The sequence below is a fragment of the Ischnura elegans genome, chromosome 5, assembly GCF_921293095.1.
Source record: "Ischnura elegans chromosome 5, ioIscEleg1.1, whole genome shotgun sequence".
NCBI classification, from domain to species: Eukaryota; Metazoa; Arthropoda; class Insecta; order Odonata; family Coenagrionidae; genus Ischnura; species Ischnura elegans.
In genome coordinates, this window is record NC_060250.1 from 29,654,257 (window position 1) to 29,670,014 (window position 15,758).

The following is a 15,758-nucleotide window of genomic DNA, read 5'->3' on the forward strand; positions in this document are numbered from 1 at the left end:
CTTAGCATTGGAAGACCGCCAAGGATCCCGACAAGTTTGTGGCTATCGAAAGCAATGAGAGGATGGAATTATTTCCCGGTGATGGTGTGAGCCATTTTGTAGTCCATATGGCGTAACTGTGCGTCACCCGATGGGACAGCATTCATCATTTCTTTATGGCGCGGAGAGCACGGTTGCAGGAGAACGATCTACGGGATCTCTGGCTACTGAAAAAAAATCAATTAAAGGACAAAAATGGTTACCCCACTGTCGGTTTTTAAGGCTAACTATATTCCAAAAATATTTTTTTCTCTATCAGTAAAAATTTATTTCGTCGAGTAACAACTTCACTGGATTGAATGAAAAAAACTGGTAAAATACGAATATAAACTTGGGAAGTTATGAATCGTACATGACGAATGACAATCACCATTCATTTGGAGGTGATCAATTCAGTATATATGTTCCCCTCCTTATTTTAACAAAGCCCTGATTCGTAGAAGTGTAATATGTGTCTAATGATAGCCTTTTTTGTATTTATGCATTCATGCACCTTTTAAGTCTCCCGCTCAATTCTCCCGAGAGAAATTAACAGGTGCCCGATAGAAAAAAAAATTAAAATTGACAGCTAGGTAATTGACAAATAACACTATGTTAAACTCACTTTAGTAAAAGTATCAATATGTAAAAGTAGAAGTAATGGCATTTTATTTTATTTTTTGAAGTATTTAAATAAACAATTACATTGGGAAGGATTGGTAGCAAAGATAAAGAAAGAAAAAGGAAAGTAATTTTTCTTTCAAGGACGAGGAATTAAATTTTTAGTAAGAGAACGATGAAGACATGTTAGTATTGCTATTCCTAATTTTCAAATTTTTATTTGACCAAAAATGAAGCATTATAAAATCTACCAAAATATGTATCAAATACGCAGAGGGGTTGGTGGCAAAACTTGAGGTTGAATGGGAAAGAATGGAACTCGTTAGGCAGCTCAACACCTTCCATCTTCCTGTGGGGGAGGGAAACAAATGAGGCAATTTTTATGCGCAGTTGTGAGAAACTCGCGATCGCTGCCAGCTCCAGAGAAGTTTCCGCTAAGTCGAATTTGGGGATTTGTGCGCGCGCCATCACACAGCCGCCATTAATTGTCTCCGCCGCCTTCCCGACCGAAAACGGAAACAACGGAGATAGTACTTATCGCGTGGGCGGGTAGGAGGTTGCTTTTAGTTAGTGAGTTGAACTTATGCTGGCAGAACTAGACCTTTCGGTACCAAGGAGAGCATTTCAAGTAATGGCGACGTGCCGCAAAAGCTTCAGAGAGTAAAAATCACACGACCTCTCCCCATTGACAATTTTCGTCCTCAATTCACAGGAAAAAGGAGACGGCATCCACACATCACATCGCATGCAGACATTATTTCGCAGTTTTCCACCTATAAGTGTTAACTGTAAAATCAACAGAATTGGGAATCAGTAATTGTCACCGAACCTACGCCATGGGCACGAACCCGGGAAGGAACCAGTCGGCGAGTATGACGCGAGCATAGAGGTCGAATAAAGCAGCGGCAAATTCTGCGATATAGTGACAACTTTCTGGCATAATTTAAGTGCATCGTGTCCCATCAAGAGATGCACAGCCGATGCAAACGTAAACGATTTCCCAAAACCTAAAACATATTCACTAAATGTCACAGTAAATAAGATACGAGAGATATATGAATGCTATACGCGAAAATTTCTTCCGCTCTCCTTGCGAAACTATAGAAAATACACAAATGCTATTTTTAGAGTGCTTGAATTTGACTCAATATTACTTGTGAAAGCTAATGTTCATTGGATGCGCAAAAAGTGAGAAGTGAAATATGCAATTTGAGTCAGAGAAATTAACGGAGGGAAAAGGGATCACAGAGCGAGCGGGTAAAATCACCCAAGTAGTGTCTTCGTGAAGAAACGAATTTGAAGCATAAGGTTACAACATAACTTGCCATGGATCAGATCCATAGATGGCCCGACGCCACTTTCCCCCTTCAAAACCTATCACGGTAGGGACAACCACTTGCTTGGAGCATTCAAGTTCATTACAGGCATATGACAAATTTTATGATTGGCTACGAAATTCTTTAACATTCCCCCACCGATAAAGGAACGAGTAGTTACAAACGTCCCTACTCACCATGCGTTGATATCAGGCAGCCAATGGGAGAGGATCACATGGCAAGTTATCATCGAGAAACGAGGTCCATTGCCGAATGGAGCAGCACCACCCGGAGTGAAGGATCACTATGACAGAGAAAAGGGTTGAACACAAACAATGTCAATAAATATAATTTACACTTCAATTTCATTTAAAAATTTTGTCTCTCAAAACTCTAATTAAAAATTTTCTAAGGATATATTTGTATCCTATTCTAAGTATATATCATTTTATGGTATGCTTACGCTATTATTACCATAAAATCTCATCAAACATTTAATAAAACAGATGATGTATAAATATATTTTATAATATTCAACAAATATAGATATAAAAATCTTTGGTATATTGTGCAAAGACACAAACATACTGAAGCCCCTTTCCATCATTCAAAATATCTCTGCAGTCAACTCATTCTCACCTAATTTATAAAGATTTCCCTCATCTTAAGAGCAGCGATTATGCAAATCTGCGAAATGGGTTCCTTTTACAGCAATTCCCAGCTCTGAAAAACTTCCTCGCCACTTTTGTTCTCGAATCTACTTATTTCCCTATTTTCTTCAAGATCCGCTTTTTTCCACCCCTTTACCACAATACGGCATCTCATTACGCCTCGCATAATTCTGCATTTTTTATGATTCTCCGAGACTTTCTTGGCCGGAATTTCTCTCGGCTCTTCTGCATCTTATTTTCTCACTACTTTCCCACAAAATTCATTGTTTCATAATGCATAAAGGGGTCCCGTTTTTAATTCTATTTTGCATTCATGGCCAAAGGTACACTACAACGATTCCTCGTGCGAGCCCACGAAAATGCCCGTTAAAACCCATCCCGATGACCTATCAACTTCTAACGACTTAACATAAAATAGACACTACAGAAAATTAATAGGCGCTTGGAAGTAATGCTTTCTAAGCAACTCATCAAGTCAGCGTATATCTTTAGGGAAATCATCTTTCTTTGGTATATATTTTACGTATGGTGACTAGGCAACTACCAAAGGATATGCACCAGTTGAAAGCAAATAAAAACTATTGAATCATTTGCTAAGCAACTGATTTCATGGAGAGTTTGGGACTGATTGGATACCGATGCATTTTTCATCGGCAATATGTAGTTTACTATATTAGAAGGATTAGAAGATGTGCTATCTGATGAGCCTCCTTTGGTTCAGTGGGTTTCATACATTTTTTATAAAGATTTGAGAGGTGTACCGCGTGTAATCAGGGAAGTTGAAATATTTTGAGGTTTGGTCTGGGCGATTCTCAGTGAATTTTTTTTTCTTTTTTATCCTATACCCATATAGTCGCGAAGATCAAAATAAATTGTAATTAACTCTATATTTTAACCAAGTTCCTATTTCATTTCCTCTCTTTCTGTAGTTTTCAGACTTTTTAGCACATATTTAATCGTGAATTAGATCTGTAGTACTACGAATTATCCCTTCCCCATTCAAAAAAAATAAAAATCCATATGTAAATGTAGCCGTTTGGATGAAAAGCGCACATCACTCAATATTGCGCGAAATGAAAGCATTTCCAACTTATTTAGATCTCTAAGACTCATCTTCTTTTCTTCTCAATCAAATCAAGTTCTTTTATGCATTCTATTTTCTTAATATTTCATCTCTCTCAACCTCATGAAACTTAATACGGGTAAATAAAGAATGAGTCAAGACCTTTCCCAGCCATGGGAAACTTTAACTTCTGAATTAATATTCATTAAAATTTCAGAACAATGCTACGGTGAATAGGATGCTGAGCTGTGGAAAAGGGATTAAAGAGAAAAATTATCAAATACAATAGAGAAGGCAATTAATTCAAGGAAAAAAGTAATGGAAAACTTACGAGGCGGAAATCTCAGAACCTGGAAACCGTTAAAGGGTCTTTAATGTCCCCCTAGTGGATCTGACATGTAATTGAATTTTCAAAATTTCAATGGGATAATCAAGTAACTGTATTCTTGAAGCTATTTTTAGATTTGCTGGTCGCCGACTCAAAAAAGAAGTTGGAGAATCGGCAAAACAATTACCATTGGATAAAAGACGAAGTGTCTGCAGGATTACTTTCATAACGGTTTTTTAAAGCCATGTCAAACGCACATTGGACATGAACTATGCGGAAACAACCATGGCTACTTCACTATCTAATTGACTTTATTCTTACCAGGTTATAGTGAACATCATTGAATTGACCAAGAGAAAGGTTTTACGAAGACTAATTTTTACTTTTATGTGCTCTAAAAATTTTTCGTATTTCCTTATTTCTGTTTTTTAACAAGTATGCTCTCTTTTATTTGGAGAGCAAAGAATTGATACCATTAGACCATTGCTTTTAGACATTTCAGTCTAAAACGTTTCTCACAATGGGTGACTTGCTCAAGATTTATTGATTGATTTCTCTCTATGGGATCGCAACAAAATACGTACACAACCATTCTATTATCAAAACTTAATCGTAGAAAATAGGATAGAGAATCATTGCTTATGCGCTAGGTACTCTAAAGACCATTTGATGATGCAAAATACTTTCCCAGCAATAATCTATCCAATCATAAATTACTGCTAACAAATAAAATTAATATCAAGAATACCGCCACTGTTCTTGTTCTTAGAACAGTGGCGGATCCAGGATGGGGACAAGGGGACGGCTAAGAGGGGGTTAAAATTCCAGCAGTAGTGGGGGTTGGAAAAAATTACTATTCTATCTAGTGTTAATTAATAACCCAAGGGGAGATTATAGCTCCCTTAGCCCCACCCCCATAGATCTGCCACTGATCACGAAAGGCCTGAGGTTTTTTTTTTTCTTTTCCTGGCAAGCATATATTTGTCCCTCTAATGTAAGCTTCTGTAATCAACAGAATTTTATCACAAATTGGAAAATTAAAAATAGAGCATTAATAATCAATATGGAAATAAAATGAAACAAACGCAGAATATACAATAGGCAGGCAGATAGGATATCAATATCCAATTGGCAGGGTGGCATAGTTGTAATGTATCCCATGCAAAGTAACACTGCTATTCACGAGCATAAGGAAGCGACAAAGCCCTTTCGACTCTTGCCCAATTCCCCCACACCGCATCGCGACCTTCTGACCTCGTCCCCGCATTCTCCAATGCACGCGCTCTCCGATGCTATTTGAGGTGGGGCAGACCAGGAGGAGCACATCGTTCCACGTTAATTCGGTCACCTCTTGACCTACATAATCACCTGTCCGAGATCACAAATTTTTTCTTCGATATTAACAAAGCAATTCACTTCGGATCTGAAATAACAAGGTCGATGTTACGTCTCGTTCCATTTCATAGATTAATAATTATTATATAGTCTTCTGCACAAATATTTGCACCCTTCCGGAAGTTTTTCTTAGTTATGCTGCATATTAATGTACAGTTATTTATTATTGATGAAAAAACTCAGATTATGGGATATTATCAATCTCATTTATATTTACTGAAGTTAAATTAGTTGACGCAAGAGAACGAAGAGGGTTGTTAATAAGAAGAATATTTTGAAAATGGTAGCTAAATGTTTTTATTCCAATCATGACTATAAAACACTTCTAGGAAGTGAATCCGTCTATTGCAGGTAACTATCAAAACAATTTTACCTGATACAATCTATGTAAATGCTTTAAATTGTGAAATCAAAAATTTTACGTCACCCCGAAATAAGCCAAGTGAATTTCACGCATTCACGGTAGGGGGCCGGTTAGCTTCACTAGGCCACCGCCCGAGATGACTTATAGGTGCGAGAAGGATGACGCAGGATATGAGCTCTGGACATTTCGATGGGTACGCCAACTCCCAACCTATTGGTCTACCACGCTCCAGTATTCCCGCAGGCTGGATGTGAGGCTACATTGATGCCTGTAGTAAAAATCGCAATGTAAGTCAAACCATCACCCTTAAGAAATCTGTGAATATAATAGAATTTTTATCGAAACTGACATGGTAACAACAATTCATAGGTAACACGATCAACGGTAAACAAGCCAGCCGAAAAGGATATTTCCTCCAAAATTACATCATTTAATGGACCGTGAACATGAATCACCATCATTGAATAAACATGATTGTTAACGCAACCACGGACCGTCGAATCATTAATTCACATTTTTTAAAGAGACCTTAGACGTTCCATGGTGACCAATTTGACCTTGGTTCTTTTATTCGTAAAGTACTTCATATTTAAATAAGTTCCATTTTTTTCATTTAACTCACGTGAAAATAGCATTTTTCTCCGAGAAAAATGACGGATAGGTAAAAAGAGAGAATTGGTAGTTCAAACGTATGTTGTCAAAACCCACCCTTTATGTCTCTAAAATAAATCTACTTTGATCTTTTCCAATTTATCCATGAATTCGCAAATGGCAGAAGCGGGCAGTTAAGTGCCTAAATAGTTTAGATTGAATCTTGAACAAAAGACACATTTCTTATAAGGTCCGGGTGAATATTTTTACATGGCAACATGAAGGTTTTCTGAGTTTCGTAATTTCCTCACACAAGAGAGTTTAGGTAGAACTCATGTCCAAAATATAAGCATAGTAGGCATATGAAATCCACCTCATTTCATCTACATGTCATGCAACGCAGAGTATCCTTTTCGTTTGTGACGATTCTCTCTGTAAGTCTTTACAGATCTAACTATATCCTCCACAAATCCTTGATCAGCAAGCTATGTCTCGTGCCTCGTACTAAACATAGGCCACATCTCTAAATTACGCGTTTCTCTAACTTACGTGGTCTCAAATACATTGGATTGCCGAAAAACTTGTTCCTTCTCATAGAGAAAGCAGCAATTTTAAATACATATCCAATAGTGATAACATTTTCAAACTCAGAATAAAAAGACGAGAGTGCTTGCTGCAACACGTACCTCACCTAAAACCAGCAAAAATTCTGTACACATAAAAAAATCCTCATCCCCAGTTGTTTCATTTTCTTATCCAAAAAAAACGGCGGCCATTTTTTGAACAATTCTCCATGTGTAAACCTAAATTATGAATAAAAATCGAGATCCAGTTAAAATCATAATGAAAGTGATAGAATATTGCACTTTCATTTGGGTTCTGGGTTATCCTGAAAACTACAGTATGATAGATAAGCAGAGAGTGGGTTAAAATTGAGTAACAAGATTTGACCTGGAAAAAAATGACAAGGAATAAAGCGAGTTTATAAAAACGTCATAAAAAGTCGTCCTCGACGCACATGTAAGCCCCCAACTGCAGAAAGGTATCATGTCTAATTAGGCTAACTTTAACGGAGAGATAGAAAACCTAGTAAAACTATATTATTCGCATATATATATATATATTTTTTTAAAATATATTTTCTTTATATAACTGTACATTTGGAACTTTTATATACAATTAGAGTTAGCTAGAGATTTTTTTGCATTAAGGGCATGTTTCTTTGCTGTCGTAAACAAGAAGTTTTTGGGACATTTCATGGAGAACAATCAGTATACAAACAAATTGTTTCATAAAAATTTACTTGAATGGAGAAAAACATTTTTTGCTACATTATTTCAGTTTTAGTATTCTTTGGATGCTGTTGCAGTGACAATATCTGATTCCAAATGTTCAATTTTTATTCTGGTACGTACACCTATATTTTATTGAGATATTACATTTTTTATGATAATGGAAGAACTGCGTTCCTTAGTCTAAAATAGTCCAGAGCCAATGGTGATGTTCAGGTTACACTGCACCGCACGGTGCTTCTCGGATGAAAAAGTCATTTCTTTGCATTTTGATATGGAAAAGTCCCTTTTTGGTTTTATTGACATTTTATCTTTGGCAATTTTGATTTTTATGTACCAGTTCAATATTGTATATACACTTTGTAAGCCCCCTTACCGCCATCACCTTCATGATTGATAAAAGTTGTACATTCCATCCTTGAAAGCAAATCAGCTGAAATGGATGTTAGTTCACGCGTCTGCCACGAATAGCAGGCAGCTGTTAACCGCAGAAAGGGAACTAGTCCACAATATTGAAGGCGTTTTCATGCTAATAACGAAGTGTGAACATATTTCCTTTTTGTAGGGTTGAGTCTTGCACCTAGCTACAACTTAACGAAAAAAAGAAAAACCGTCCAACTTGGACATGATGCCTTTTTGCAGTTAGCGATTCATATGCGATATCTACGTCTCAGTAAGCCTTTCCCCATCGAATCAGGATTCGGTAGGTACGCCCCCGTGGCTCACCCTTTTCGGCAGATCCCCTTGAACAACGAGACAAAGAGAAGGATCGGAGACGACGAAGCGATCATCGCCCACGGAACAAACGTGAATCACTTGCCAAGCGTGCGGAGGAGAGCGGCGGAAAACTCTGCCCACGCCTCCCGCGACACGAGACATCTCAAGCGAGTCAAGTCAAGTCTTCTGCACGGGAAGATCCGATTTTTCGCCGAAAACACCTGCGTCTTTCGGATTGAGTGGGATGATACGGAAATCGAGTGTCGACGCAGATAGTGGATGGAAATGAACACCAACATGTTCGCGAGAAAAATTCTATAAAAGTTATGAGTGACAGAGAAAGAGAAATCTCAGGTTTTTTGTGTTAAGGGAACTAATTTAAGTACACCGGGACAAGCCATGGCTATGACTCTACGGAGTCACCTACAATGCACACGTTATGCGCAAATTCCACAGAGAAAAAAATCATTTGCCTTTATCGAGATTCGTACCCGATTCGTACCCCCGACTGTCCGGCTAGTTCACCCACCGTGGCGTAATTCCCGTCTGTGGAAATTTGTGGACTATACCAGACAAGATAGTCTTGACTGCTGAGCATATTATGCGAGTAACAGTCCTAACTTTAAACACTTGGAGGTGTTCGCTCTTGACTAAGTTCAGTATAATGGAACTAGCCACAGTGATATCTTTACGGAGTCACCCGCAATTCAAAAATTGTCCAAAAATTCCCAAGAGAAAACAATACCGGACATGACGGTCCGGACTCGTGAGCATATTATGCGACTCGCAGTCCAAGTCGTGCGCACTGCGTTACAGCCGTAGACCAAAGCCCGAACTTGTCCACAAATTACCACAGAAAGGAATGATGCCTTAGTTGCTTAAATGGCTAAAGAACTAGACTGAAAACCCGAGGAATCCAGGTTTGAATCCCGGTCAATGCGAATAATTTATTTCTATGTGCAATTTTTGCAAAATTATGAGAAATGGTTCTCGGAAGTGATTGAGCGATTCAACACTCGCGAAGTTAGTGGATCACCAGAATTGTATCATAACAAATAGCTAAAAAGGTGAAGTGTGCAAGTGTGTGAGTGCAAGATGGACGGAAAAGGAGGCGTGGAGGCACGGAAAGGGTAACGATAACACAGGGGAGGAATTTTTAACACAATTTCGGTTACATTTGAATTTTGAACTGTTTGAGGGTAAAATAGGCTTACTGATGTGAAAACTGTAGTTAGTTTTCTGCTATCAAGTTTTTTCTCTGCACCTTATGTGAATGTGATCACACTACTGAATTGAGCATGGATCACTGGAGGCATCATTGCACTCATTGGCTGACATTAACCTCTTTCGACTGACTCCGTAGGTGACCAGTGACTGTATAGTTGTTTAGTCACGTCGGAGATACTATGTTGGGACGGATGCACGTAGCCAGACATGTCCTTTGGAGGGAGGTTGAGTGGTGTGAAGGTTGCCAACACTGATATTTTATTATCCGTTGGTAATCATAGTTAAATCATTCATTTCATTAATTCAGTTGTACATTTCGTTTTGTAAAGAATTCTGAAAGTTAAATTCTATTACAAATACCTTACTTTATATGCAAATTTTGTACGACACTTGAGAATAAAGAGGATAATGTTTAGCTTACAAAGTTGACGTGATAGATAAAAACTGAGGTTATTTTCTCATCCAGGGACCAAAAGTTACAAACAAATCAAAGGTCTAAGACAGCAAAATGGCTGTTCACCAGTGTAACAAATGCACCACCGAGAATCATGCATGAGACTGGCAAGCAGTCGATATTCAGTCATCATGTTCGATGAAAATAGACCATTACCAGTGTTTGAATTTTCCTCGCCTCGCATAGACTGGGTGCAATCAGCCGAACTGAGCCGCATTAAATTTTCTCACAGAGAAAGTGAGCGCTCTGACGCCGTGGGAATGAGCAGTGTGGCTTCACGGGATGAGCTCACTAACGCCCACTTCCGATCACTTGGAGCAAAATGGAGGAAAACAATCGAGAGTCGCTGTTATATTCACCCTTTCACCTAGCGATCAAGACGTCATGATCAACCAATCACTAATGAGAGTGCGGCACCCAATGATATTCCCTCAGAAAGGAAACCATTTGTCCTGCAGTGAAATAGTAGAGGTATAATTTTTTGGGATGCATTTCCTCAATAAGGCATATTTATGACAACTTTTAATGGATTTTATTTAATTGAACCAAAGAAGTCGTAAATAACCTCAACTTGCTTTCAAGTTTGAGCCAAATTTCACCTATTCTGTAAGTGCAAACTTATCTTGTTTCAAGTTAAATTACTGATTTATACAATGGAAACTGTAATATGTTTAACAATTTGCAAAGTGTACAGTTTTACCGATGTATACAATTTGAATCAGGTGTCGATGATGCATCCAACTTAATGTATCCATCCAATGCATTGCAAGCTAAAGAGTGAATATTATACACTGGAAACTACTCATTACTTAATTTTTATTTTCATCTTTTTTTCATTAAGATAATATAAAATATATCTCTAATAATGCAATGACAGTACAGAAATTACGTTATAATTAAGGACGTGTTTACAAGAAAGATTAAATATTTTAAGAAAGTCGAAGAAAATATTTCAGCGATAATACAAAATCTTGTCAGCGTACAATCTCATCAGGGGGTCCTCACGGTAAAGTACGATGAAGTCGATTTTAAATTAACATCTGTTATTTTTATTAGAACTGATTGGTCTAAAATATGAAATTAAGACTAAAAAGGATACATGTCTTTGGCAGTGTAACACGAGGTAAGAGACTTGTCAAGCGAGTAATTTCGTCAACAAGGTTTCATAATGCCTCTGCAGACGTTAACTCAGAGTGACATCCAGACAGCGTCGAACAAGGCCAAGTAGGAAAGCAATGGAAGACGACGGCGATATTTCTCTGCCGTCGCGACGGTTCGCTACGAGAACATAAAGTCCACTTATTTGACTTGATGCCTTCCTTAATCATGACTCACCCGCGTAGACGAGACACTACACGACATTTGACGTCGTAAATAACAATTCAACATACTTGAGTGGCAATCTTTGTAAGTCTTCTATTCCTTTTCCAGTTTGATCTAGGGGCATTCCATTTACTGTGATTTAGAGACACTTGTTACTATGATATATTGATCCATAATATCTCCTAAACTATTAGATTATCAACAGTACACTACTTCCTCTTCGGACTCACATCTCACCATCGACCTTAAAAAATATAATTTCAGTTGATATTTGGTCGTGAAAATATTCAGCGTATCATATTCTTAATCATTTCTCTTCACTACCCTTACTAATCTATTTTAATAAAATCTATCACTTCCCAGGAGCTCTACGTTCCCTTTATTACATAAATTTAATAGCCAATACTTGTAGAGTCACAGAATCAGCTTTTACAGAAAGAAAAGTACGATCAGATAATTGCTTTATTTAATGCATAAATGGCATTATCACCAAGAAATGTTAAAATGTATAACAATTAGCCGTAGCTGAAAAAAATTTCAACGCACCATGTATCAAATCTCAAATACTTCAATTGTCCACATGGTGATACCGAAGCAGAAATTAGGATTATCTTTTACTACTGATGACTCCTACAGCTTAGTTTAAGAATCAATGGTACAAAACTACCGCCATCAGTTACCACCTTACATCGACGAGGTGGTAGTTGACTCTTCTTAATAAAATGACAAGTAAAATTGAAAAAGCTATAGGTCTATAGTGATCTTCCGCTAATATTCCTCCCGGAGAAAATTTGCGGACATTCACAGCAATTGCGTGAATATAGAATTTCATTGCATAGTCATTTCTCAAATCGTCCCCATGCTTCTTAAGCCGCAACGAAAACGATTCAACTCCAAATACAAATGGAGACAGCAATCCTTGGGGCTCTTTCATGGGAATAAGACGCTCCAGCCACCGAGGCATTGTTGACTGCGGGCGTTGAGAGTGACAAGAGCCACGGTGCAGTGGCGTACCCGAGGGAAGAGATTCCGATATCAATTTTACACGCAGTGGCGCGATTCCATTGTGAGATGACATTTCATTCATTTCTCCAGCTTTTTTTTGCCCCCCACACCCACCCCTATAATCCCTTTTCCCAAATCTCACTTCCCCTCTCTTCCCAATCCTCTCATTCCACTCCTGTTCCCGTCTACACTCGGGAGATGGCAGTTCCGTCTCCCAGCATGCGGTGAGTGCGTTTCACCATCGGTGTAGGATACATCAGAGGGCGCCACTCTCGGATATGATGGTAATATTATACAGCGATGCTGGGAGCGGGGAAAGAAGAGAGTGTTATATAGGCGTCAGTGCGGTCTGTATCTGGGTCAGAGGCGAATCAGGAAAACATGGAATACACAAGGAAGGATCCTTCCTGTTCAGAATTCTATTTCCGCGATTCGGACTTCATTTCATGAAAAAGCTGGAGTCTATGCGATGTTCGTTCCTTGAAGATTCTAATACGATTGTCGAAGTATAGGATAGAAGGAAAAAAATTAACCTCAAAGAGAGGAGACCCAAGTAGGTACCTAGGTATGTTTCGAGGATATGGGCCACGTATACGGGACGCCCGAATGTTAATCGTAACGTGCATCTGCTACTACGAATTATTATTTTCATTCATTCTTGCCACTGTGAAGGCAAAACTCTATCGATTTTCTCGTTTAATATAGCTTAAATTTATGCAAGCAATCTTAGAGGAAAAGCCTGGAGATGATTTCAAGGCTCGCCTCACCAACTTACAAAATTAGCTCAAAGACTGATAATTGAAATCAACATTCCGCAATTTATTTAGGATATTTCAAAATTTTGAAGCGTATGTACAATTATTAGTACACTTCTAACTCTAATTAATCTAAGACGACTACTGGCATAAAAATATCACAGAGGAAGGGCGAATTTGCCCTTTTAAAAAAGTTTAAGACCAAGTCGAGAATTAAAGGACCAGTTTTATTGGAGTGGGAAAGAAAATACTAATGAATAATGCGTACAACGCGTATTGGCTCAGAGAACCATCACCAAGAAAAATAGTCTCTCGTACCAGATGTTGGCTCCGTGAATCAAAACGCGTCGTACGCATTCATATAACGGTGGATAAAAACAATTACATTTTATTTAATACCAATTATATATGATAAGTTTGGAATGTGCGCAAAGTTTTTATTCCATCTCGGTCACTTTAATTTCCCAATTCCGATACATAGAATGGGTTTCTTAAAATGCATCTCCGAAGAGTGTTCAGAATGTTATACTTATGTTAGCTCGAGTGCATGCCAACAAGATATTTTATTCAGTAAATAAATTTTTGCAATCAATAGAATATGATTTTATTTATGAACTGTAATCACTTTATCTCCCTCAAGAAAATGAAAAAAATAGTAGTGCACCAATTGCATTCACAACACTGTAGCTTAACATAATTATTACAAAGTTGCATTCATTACGCTAATGTTCCATGATAATACATTTTCCAAATGATATTTAAGTCGTTGATAAAGTGAGAATAAGAAGAGGTACCGCGACCAGCTCAGTGAAAGAGGAGGAATATATTCAATACCTCAGAAAGAGGTCGAAATGAAAATAGCAAGCAATAAGTTCAGAAAGTGCGTGTCGGTCACATTCCCTGTTATAGGAGACACCCCGCTGGAAAAGGGTTGAGAAAGCTGAGGGGAAAAGGGTCGCTAAAAGACAGCGGAGTCCCCGCTGAGGGGCGAAGAGGAAGAGAAAGGGGGAGGGGGGAGACGAATGTCTCCATAGAAAAGTGGAGTGAGCAGTAGGAGAGACGGTATATGTTTCCCCTCCCCTCTAAGTCTGAAGGCTTTTGACTACCCCCCCCCCCTACGTCCTTCCGGCCCACTTCCTTGCAGGCTGGAATGCTGGACGTGGAGTGGGGTGTGGGGTGCCAGGAGAGACGCTGGGTCGATCCCCATGGAGACAGAATCAAAAAAGAGGACGGGAGAAAAGGTTGACGGATTAACTCAAAAGTATCACGTGCAGTGACCGAGAGTTTATCCCAGGAAATGGAGACTGAAAAACCAATAAAACTGAAAAAAAAAATGAAACGATAAATTCATCAATAAACTCCTTCGATTTGCCGGCAATAAAATATAAAAGTGTCGGAAACTCTCATTGCGGCATTATCAAAAACCATGGCTCTGAACTTTTTCAATCAAAGGGTTTCAACTTTTTCCATAAAGTGATATCACGGTGAAGTTACTCGTTAGATCGATTTAAAAAAACGTTAAAATAACTGGCTGGCTATACGTATTAAGTATATTCACTTATGAAATATTGCTCCATGTTCATCTTATTTCAATTCTAAGTTCGAGTACGAAAAACGTCAGACACAAAGGTTTCGACGCACAGGTCTACATAAGTCATAGAAGGTTTTAAATTTTAAAGGTTATTTCAAAAAGCAAATTCAATTTCATTGAAAAAATACCAAATTAGGTTTTTTACTATTTATAAAGTAATGGATATTAACTACATGCCATTTTACATTTTTATCCCAAGTTACACCTCAGATTGATTCCAATATTATACTTATAAGGGTATAAAATAAATTCGTTAAGATTCAATGAGTTGGTGTGAGTTCCTCAGAACCCTAATAGGTATCACATCTATGCCTAAAGATTAGATTTTTAGAAAGACTTAAATAACAAATTGATCATTGTTATACACTCTCAGTGTACCATTATAATGTATACATTGTTAGTGAAAATGTATCTTCATTCCTTGCATTGCAAACGCAGTAAATATGTCCAAATATAGGAAATAAAATATAATCTAGCTGACTTCTCCATGAATATGCTATACTTTAGAAAACTATTAACTTACTCTTAAAGAATGAAGAGAATTTAACAAAGATTCGGATAAATTGCTCTGAAAATGCCAGCTAATACATAGAATGCAACGATTAGTAAGACAATTGTTTTCTCCCAGCAATGCATGATTACCTACTATTTACTATTAATAGTTGATAGCATGCGATGATAGTCAATTGGCAATATTTATAACCAAGCAAAGTAAAATATCAACGTATAAACGACTCTCTAATTGTGAATAAACCAGAAGTAAAAAGCCAAAAGATTTCAAATTCCGCTTAAAAACAATAGACATAACCTGATGCATACAAAATCACATCATCAATTACTTTGGAAATTGTAGGTAATCTCCTATACTCGTATGCACCGCCACAGAAAGTGATGAGTGTCCAGAAATGGAGAGAGCAAGAAGACACGAGAAAGAATAAATACAGAAAATTGCCAGGGGGTGACTGCGGTGGTGAGGGATAAAGGCTCGTGAGCTGGAACAAGTTATAAATCATTTTTCTCTCGCACG

At 37.9% G+C, this 15,758-nt stretch overlaps 1 protein-coding gene across 1 annotated transcript in view; it reads right to left on the bottom strand.

The window, feature by feature from the left end:
- Positions 1 to 15,758, bottom strand: part of LOC124158644 (metabotropic glutamate receptor 2-like) — a 630,302-nt gene that overhangs the window by 571,633 nt on the left and 42,911 nt on the right. The window contains exon 2 of the mRNA XM_046533848.1: positions 2,153 to 2,259. The gene's annotated coding sequence lies outside the window, so the exon portion shown is untranslated. The remainder of the gene's footprint in view (positions 1 to 2,152; positions 2,260 to 15,758) is intronic.